At 40.4% G+C, this 9,049-nt stretch overlaps 1 pseudogene across 1 annotated transcript; it reads right to left on the reverse strand.

Annotated features, from left to right (window-relative positions):
- Window positions 1-5,632: 5,632 nt before the first annotated feature.
- On the reverse strand, window positions 5,633-8,451 carry LOC143532273 (12-oxophytodienoate reductase 2-like; annotated as a pseudogene). The gene is made up of 4 exons (XR_013135150.1): window positions 8,265-8,451; window positions 7,876-8,149; window positions 7,226-7,402; window positions 5,633-6,395 (listed from the first exon to the last, which is right to left on the reverse strand). The product of XR_013135150.1 is annotated as a 12-oxophytodienoate reductase 2-like (transcript).
- Window positions 8,452-9,049: the final 598 nt, after the last annotated feature.

Genomic DNA, 9,049 nt, shown 5'->3' on the forward strand with positions numbered 1-9,049 from the left:
CCATCGGAGATGAACTCATTTGAGATGAACTCACAACCGTGGTAGCCGCTGCGGATGAGCTCACAGAAAAAGTCACCGCCGGTCCGGTGAATGATGTAGTAAAGATGGCACTGACGGCCGGCGGAGAAGTTGAACTGCTTAACGCAGCAACGAAACTGGACGCCATCGTCGGCACAGCAGCCATGACAGATGACGTCATAATCGGAACAGTTGCTTCAACAGTATGAGCAACTGAACCAGTACCAGAAACAGGCGCAGCCGCCTGGGTCATCGCCTCGGATAAGTTGACCAAACCTATCGTCGTGGGTCCTGAACCACTTCCTCCCGCACCGCTCTCGAAAGCAGATAAGTCCACTCCTGCATGAAGAAAAAAAGATATAAAAAACAAAGACGGAAGGAAATGCGGAAAAGGTACACAAAAAGTATACTTACTGGTTTTCTTGATCTTGAAAGCCCTGACAGGCGGAGATGGACCCGATAAAACTGGCCTCTTCACGCCAGTCACATTCGCAGCGCTTGGTGGCTCGGAAGTGACAGCCGTTATCTCAACCTCTGAGACAATGGCCTCGCCACCACCACCAAGGTTCCCCGCCGCCTCCTCACTTTCAGTCTCGGAATCAGACTGATTCCCCAGGTCAACGAAGGTAGCAACCTTCGTTTTGCCCTTCACGCCGACCGCCTTCTTCTTCCTCACAATAAAAGGCCCATCTGCGGATCCCTCATTAGAAGATGACAAGATCAGAGGAATTCCAGCAGAAGTTTGAGCATGAAGAGGACGAGAATTAAAGAACTCCTTACCTGGCCGAGTGGCGCTTAAAATCTCGTGGCCTGGCAGGTAGACCTCTACGAATCTATCCGCAGTCTGCTCCAAAATGGGCAACTCGTTCTCATCGAGATCACGAGTACCCAATCGTGCGGGACCACCAGTCTCCCACGGGTGCAAGAGCGAATGTAAGTTGTTCCCTTCTGAAATAAAAACGATAAAAATGTTAGAAGGGAAACCCTAAACCAACACAAAAGACGGGGCGTACCAAAAGGAAGATAGTTCAAACCGTATTCGAGAACGATGGGTATTTGCGGCATCCCAGACCCGACATCCTTCCACACGCGGCTCATCCCAAGCATCACCATCCCAGACTCCGCGAAGCGATAAACCGGAGTCTGAATCTGGGAGATCTTGGTGAACCATTCCGTCTCCTGGTAATTGGAAGCCGGAAGGTTAGGAAGTGCCCTCCCATTCTTGAACGTCATCGCAATGGGATCGACGCGAGCGGAAATGTAGAAAAACTCACGCTTCCAAGAGCGGAGACTACGCTCGGTAGCGCAGATCTTCAAACCCTTGATCCGAGTGACAAGGGTATACCAACCCTGGATGCACCTCCAGGTATAGAAGGTCATCAGGCGGTCGACTAGAGGCTCGATACCCAAAATACGGCACACCCATTCAAAATGGCGAACTTTAGCAACTGCCATTGGGTGCACCTCCGTCAAATGAACACCGTGTTTCTCCAAAACACGGTACACGAACTTCGTTAATGGGAATCTTAGATTCCCATATAAGAAGAACGAAGCGTAAACCCCTATCTTGCCCTTAGGGGCATCGTACACCGTCTGCTGGGCCTCCGGGAACTCTGGCTCATAGGGCTCCAGCATGAACTTCTTGACGATGTAATGGTATACATCGACAGAAAGAGTACACTGACACTCGCCGGCAGTACTCTTATTGTCCTTATCGGACGTAGACGTCGGGTTCTCGAGGTAAACGTCGGACTCCTCGACGTTAACCTCTGGGTCATGAGTAGAATAAGACATTTTTCAAATGTTAAAGATGAAAGAAGCGGTTTCAGGAGAATGCTCGCCGAAAAAGATGAGTATTCGCCGGAAATCGCTTAAAAGGAGGAAGAGTGAAGTGAAGGTATGGGACGAGATACATCCTCCCCCCCCCCTTATATACTCATCGCAATGAATGCGATGAATTTAATGCGGATGAGAGAGAAAGCGCAGGCGCAATGACACTACGACACGTGTGGATAAAGCAAGCTGGCAACAGGTGTCGGAATGGCGCGTGTCATGAAATTCGCGCCCACGCGCCTGAAAAAGCTTCCTGATTGACCACATGCTGTCACGTCGTCATAACTTCCTGCACGTCCTGAAACCGTCAGAATACGCCAACGTCCCTTCAACCGTTTGGACTGTCCTTATCCTTTCACCAACTCTCCGAATTCCAAAAAGATTCAAAAAGATTCAAAAATAAGAGGGAATATACCCCCTTACCTGGGAAAGCAAGAAACCATAAGACAAATGCGGGTACAGTGTCAAGGCGAAGCCCTTCACATACTTAGCACTTGCAGGGAATTGAAGCCAAGAAGATACCTTGGAAAACAAGAAACCATAAGACAAGTGCGGGTACAGTGTCAAGGCGAAACCCTTCACATACTCAGCACTTGCAGGGAATTGAACCCAAGATGGATCTTATGGGTCATGCTTGCGGAAAGGGAAATAACACCCCCGCATGGCGGGAACGTTGAGAACTAGATTGTTTGAAGCTTCAAGGTGGAATTGGTTGTTTAACATAACTGATCACTATGTCTAAAACTACCAATACCCCGTGGAGAATCTACACAAGTGAAACTCAACGCTCCCGACTTGCGGAGAGGTTACGCACCTACCCGCATCATATCCAAAGATCAGGCAGAAAAAGTCGGGAATTTTCTGCAAGTGACATTAGGAAAACTGCGGGAAGAATCCCCACGGAGAACCTTAAAAAACGAAAACCCCTTTAAAACCCCTTGCTTAAAGTCCAAAAGTTCACCTCACTTATTAACAATTCATGAGAAGAACAATGGACTGGGGGGACTTGAAGAGGTAGGTCCCCGCAAAGCCCAGTTGGACCCGCAAGACTCACCTGGAAGAGGTACGTCTGCGCAAAGACCAACTGGATCCGCAGGACCCACCATGCTCAGAGAGATGAAGACCTTACACGCAGTAAGCCAGCTGTTCCCACAGGAAAGCCTCCCTTGGTACAGTACCCTGCCTGTCCCCGCAGCTGTGGGTACAAGCCAAGAAGGAAGGCTACCCGCATTAACAGTAAGGCTACACGCATAAGGCACTAACTCTTAATACTTCAGTAATGTCACTTGAAGAAGGAATGAGCAGGGCGGGAATATTCCCGCCCAAAAGAGCCAGTCCGTACGCTTCTAGAAGATCTTTTGTACTATACCTACCAAGGTATGGACAAATGGACAAGATCTGACGAAAGCGACCCATGAACCAATCACAGGGTGACAGCTCACCGACAATAGTACGAGGAGGAGCACGCTCCAGTACAAAATGTCACTATCAGCCGCTGCCTATCCACCAACTCCCATCGTGGCACGAACATAGCCCATAGTTGTTGGAAAAAGAATATTATACAGCTGGCCGTACCTGCTTGGAAACCTACCTTCGGCTATAAATACTCCAACACCTTGGAACGGTATCATCATCTTCTCTCTAGCTATTTCTCTCAATATACACTTATATTCAGAGCAATCTAGTCTGATTCTCACGCCGGAGGGTGGTCACAAGGAGGAACCCCCCCCCCCTTCTCAGTGACGAGCTCACGGTGTCTGTTTTGCAGGTTGAGAAGAATAACCATCTTTGCCGGACCTAACCCTCGTGGGAAACATCTACTTAACCCTAAGATTATCCTTAATCTACCGGGGTCACTTAGTGTTTCTTCAATATTAGAAATCATAATTTTCCTATAGGATTTGAAATATAAAAGAACTGAAATTTATTAAAAAGCTTAAGCCACTAAGCTATTATTTTAAACCCACTAAATGACGTTACAGTTATGTTACATGAAACCAATCTTGACCATAAATAAACAATAGTCAGTAACTACACACACCATCAACTCAATTTCACTATCACAAGAATAGCCAAGATTCATTTTCATGTTAACAGGATCTTCATTTTCATCAAAACTCATTTCCGTTTCCCATTGTTTGAGTATGCCAACACTAACGGTCTAAAACCGAGGATTCCAAAAATGGATAATCCATATACCCAATAACTGGATCGGGTGTATAAAACGTTTCCTTGTTATACTTGTTAAGAGGAGCATTAAGCTCAAATCTTTTTGGCAAATCAGGATTAGCCAAAAACAAACGACCATACAAAAATGCTCTTAAGATTGGCAAATCAAATCAGGATGGGTTGAGAATGCTCTTAGAAAACCTTCCTAGTCTTCAACAACTCATCCTTCAAATCTATTAAATTCAGTTAAATAATATTTACTCATTACTCCTTTCTTCCACTCACAAAAATGTTTGAAAGTGCTCATTCGATATAATTCAGCTCAGTTTGTAAACAAGTAGGGTGGCTCGGTTCGACTTGTAAACAAGCCACACACGAGCAAAGGTATGCTCGGTCGTTTGGCTAAAATTATTTATTAATTGTTATGTATGCACACACACTCATACAATTAAAAAGACCCACTATCTAGTCTTTTAAGTTCTAAAAATTCCAAACCCTATTTCCATAAACAAATTAGCCAACTCAGACCTCGGCCGCTCTTGTCTGCTCTCAATTATCGGTCACACTTCATGGCCTTATTGTTAGACAGTGGCATCCCATGGATCGACTTCTTCTGTTTGAATTTTGATTGTGGTTTCATCTTTTGTTTAACAACAACAAGACACTTTAACGTAATATTGAGAATGAGAGATTGAGTAGAAGAGAAATATAACAATAGAATTATATCATCAATTAAATTGCAATGTCATTGTACAGATGATTTGGATAATTGGTGATTGATAGGAGGTTCAAGGAACGTCGCGTCTGTTCGATGATGACGGTCGCCGTTCCTTTGCTGCCTCTATTTTACCCTAATTAACCAAGATTATATCCAAATATAAAATTTACATACAAATGGGCTTTTAATACTAAAGTCTTGTAGCCCAACTAAATAAACCAAACATTATTAAACACTAATAAATAAACACTAAATGGGGCGGTTCTTGCAATGGATTTACAAGTCATCACTTATTTCTCACACTAGGGTTTTTCAAATTGATCGCCGCTTGAAACTTGCACGATTGAAAAATGCTTGGAAAATTCTTGTTCAATTTTGGCTCGGTTTGTAAATGAGCCAAGCACAAGCAAGCCCTCACTTGGCTCAGTTCGATCAGTGAACAACCCTACTACTTCTGATTAAAGACCAAAACTTACGTGTTTCGTAAATTTCATGCTACTGCCTCAGGTGACGGCCCATTACTAGGACCTGACGTGAAGACTAAATAAATTGTGGCTAAATTTAGAGGTGCACAAATAAACCGGTTCCATGACATCAACCGAGCTGGTTTGGATCCGATACAATAGAAACCAGTGAAACCGTTGGTTTAAGACCGGCTTGGATTTTTGCAGAGGGATCGGTTTGGACCCATCAGTTTGTGGCCTATGACAAGAAGTAAAATAATACAATTTTATATTTACTTTCAGTGTTTCAATGTCTGTTTTACTAAAGACATGAGCAACTAAATATATATAATCAAAGTGGGAGCTAGTTTCTTTTAACAATAACCCTCAATAAACCAATAATAATAGAGCCTAAAATAAACAAAGGGTGGGGAGGCATGGCAAGATTCCCAGATTCTTTTAAGACTCAGTTTTATCTTATTTATTTAAATCATGCTTTAAGACAAAAGATATCACCAAACACATGTAAACAAACAATAATTGCCAAAAAAACAAACACTATATTGGCAACCGCCAAGATTCCTATAATCTTCATTTTCACCAAACTCAGTTCCACTTTACTCAAACCGTGGATTCCAAAAACGGATAATCCGTATACCCAACAACCGGATCTTGTATATAAAATGTCTCCCTATTATACTTATTAAGAGGCGCATTAAGCTCAAACCTTTTCGGCAGATCAGGATTCGCCAAAAACAACCGACCATACGCAACAAGATCAGTCCGATTCTCAGCCACAGCATTGTTACCATCTTCCATATCATACCCACCAGCCGAAATAAACGTCCCGTTAAACGCTTTCCTCATGGGTACAAGACTATGAGGGCAATCAACCTTTTCACCAACAGTTTTCATCCTAGGTTCCACCATGTGACAATAAAGAATGTTATACTTATTCAAAGATTCAGCCATGTAAAGGCCTAAAGCTTTCGGGTTTCAATCACCCGATTGCATGTAGTCCGCAAATGGGGATAAACGGATGCCAACTTTATCTGGCCCGATCTCGTTTACGATGGCTTCAACTACTTCTAGAGCAAATCTACAACGGTTTTCTAAAGAACCACCGTACTCGTCTGTTCTGTCGTTTACTCCATCTTTCATAAACTGATCGATTAGATAGCCATGGGCCCCGTGAATCTCGACTCCATCAAAACCTGTAATTTCATAAAAAGTTGTAAAAATAAATAAATAAAATAAGAAAAAAATATTGGGGCCGGGGTTTCAGTGGAAGCACATAAAACAGACAAAAGTGATCGGTAACCAAAAACAAACAAACCAAAACCAACGGTTTGGTTTAATTATTTATATTTTGGTAGAAACAGAATTTTCAGTTTGGTTTTGGTTTTGCATTTCATTAAAACTGAAAAAACCCAACCGAATGTATGGATTTAAAATTTTTGTTTTCAATGTTAAGTAATTTATAAGAATTTAATAATTAGTATAACTCGAATATTCTAGCTCAAAATAATAATCAGTTAATCATTAATAAACAAGAAGATAGGTCTAAATTCATTACTTTGGGCTAACTTTTTCCGGCCCAAATACTTCAAGCCCAAAAGGTAAAACCGAAAGAACCGATAGCGAACTGGAAACTAAACAGTAATAACCGAACCCTCACAAAAACTAGTGGTTTGATTTTTGGAAACACCGAATTTTTGGTTTAGTTCGGTTTTGCATGTAAATTAAACCTAACCAAACCAAATGTACGGATTTCATTTTTTTATTTTCAATGTTAAGTAATTTAGCCTAAATATAAAATAATTAACTAATCATTAATTAACAAAAAAGATTTAGACCAAATTCATTAATTTTGGCCAGTTTTGTTTTTCAGCCCAAGAAATTCAAGACAAAATGACCAAACCAAACCCAAATCTAAAATTGAAAAATTCGGAACAGACGTTTTCATAAAACCAAAAAACGAAATGTTTGTTTCATCGATTGGATAGTGAACAGATTCTAGACATTGATCAAGAACTTATGTTACCAGCTTCTATTGCATTTCTTGCAGCAGTTCTAAAATCATCAACAATTAGAGGAATCTCTTCGGTTGTGAGCTTCCTTGGAGGTGTAAACCTTGCAACATCAATCCCATTGGCTCGTACTTGATTCGCTAGTCCTTTGTCTGTACTAGATATTGGGGCTTGCCCGTTTGGCTGAAAACCTGATGTAAAAACATATATATGTTAGTAAAGCTTAATAATGTTTCACGGTAATAAACGAATAATATTAAGCAAAATTACCAAAATAAGCATTTTAACCATTACCCCTTGACTTTTTAATTTACACTTCATGTTATAACTTTCTTTATTAAATCTATTGTGCCAAAGTGATCTAATCTGTTGCGCCAGAATAAAACTTGTGGCACCAAAATGACACATATCTCGTTCTGGTTGATCAATAATATTAAAAAGCCCATTACTTTATTAATCATCTCAGTCATATTGGGTATTCTTATAATTTTCTCATATTTTATCCTTTCTCAACCCTCATCAAAATCGCTTCAAAATAAGGTTGGGGGACGATTTTGAACAAATTAGGGCTTTTAGAAGGATTTTGAACTTTAAAATATACAAAAAAATTTACAAAATTTAACAGATTTTGGTTGCAAAATAGGTGATTAATAAAGAACAATACCAGTATTTGAAACTCTGCCAAAACATGCCAAATTTGACAGAAAAAGACTCCGCCTTTAGCATGAACAGCATCCACAATAGGCTTCCAAGCTTCCACTTGTTCTTTGGTCCATATACCCGGAGTCTCCGGGTACCCTTGTGCAGTGTCAGACACACCAGTGGCTTCCGAAATCAGAAACCCACCTTTGGTGGTTCGTTGTGAGTAATATAAGATGGCGTGTGGCTGAGGAACATTGCCGTAGGATCGTTGCCTTGTTAGCGGTGCCAAAACAACCCTGTATAAGTTGATAAAAGATAAGTTAATTGAAAATAATGTTCTCTTTGGCATTTCGTCGAACAGTTGGTGTGCAGATACACCAATGAGTATATAAAGTCAATGAAATTAATTACCTGTGAGAAAGGTCAAATTTGCCCATTTTGTAGGGAGTGAGAAGTGGGATTTTAGCTGCTGCTGCTGCTGCTTCTACACCGTTCTTGTATGCCATTTTTGGAGTGTCTGATATTGATTCTATTGCAGATGTGTTATGATTTATAGACGTCTGGTTCCGTGAATGATTTGAAGGCAGAGTATTCAGACTTTGATTTCACACACCTCGTGAAGTGGACCATCAACGCTTTCAATTTATTATTTCGACCCTTTTATTTTCATTTTTGAGTAGAAAGTTCACCGAAGTTTTGTTGTTTGAAATTAAGCCACGTAAACTGAGAAGGTCGACCAGGCTTAGGTGACGGGTTAAAATGGATTCAAGTGAGAACATGTCCAAGTCGATACGGGTTATAAGAAAATTGGAAAATAAGTTATGGTCAAAACGAGTAGCTTTAAATTTCTATTTTTCTAATTGTGCTTAAAAACAGGGTTTTATAGTTTAGGCAAATGGAATGGGTTAAATTAAGTCATTTTAGAGAATGTATTAAGTGATATGACTTTAGTTAGTATATTTTTATATTTTTATATTATTACTTTTTAATATATATTTTTATGAAAAATTAAATATAGCATTGTGATCTATTTAATTTTATCTACGTTATAAATTTTATACAAACGGAGTCGTGTCAAATATTACGACCAATAAAACTTTATAATTGATATCATTATATTTTCTATAAAGTTTATATCAAAATGTAAATGGATATATATAGATCGCAACTCTATAAATTTTTACAGAACATTATGT

Source organism: Bidens hawaiensis, unplaced genomic scaffold (assembly GCF_021521415.1).
Source record: "Bidens hawaiensis isolate Kalapana, Puna unplaced genomic scaffold, B.hawaiensis_p1.1 tig00009425_1, whole genome shotgun sequence".
Lineage (NCBI taxonomy): Eukaryota > Viridiplantae > Streptophyta > Magnoliopsida > Asterales > Asteraceae > Bidens > Bidens hawaiensis.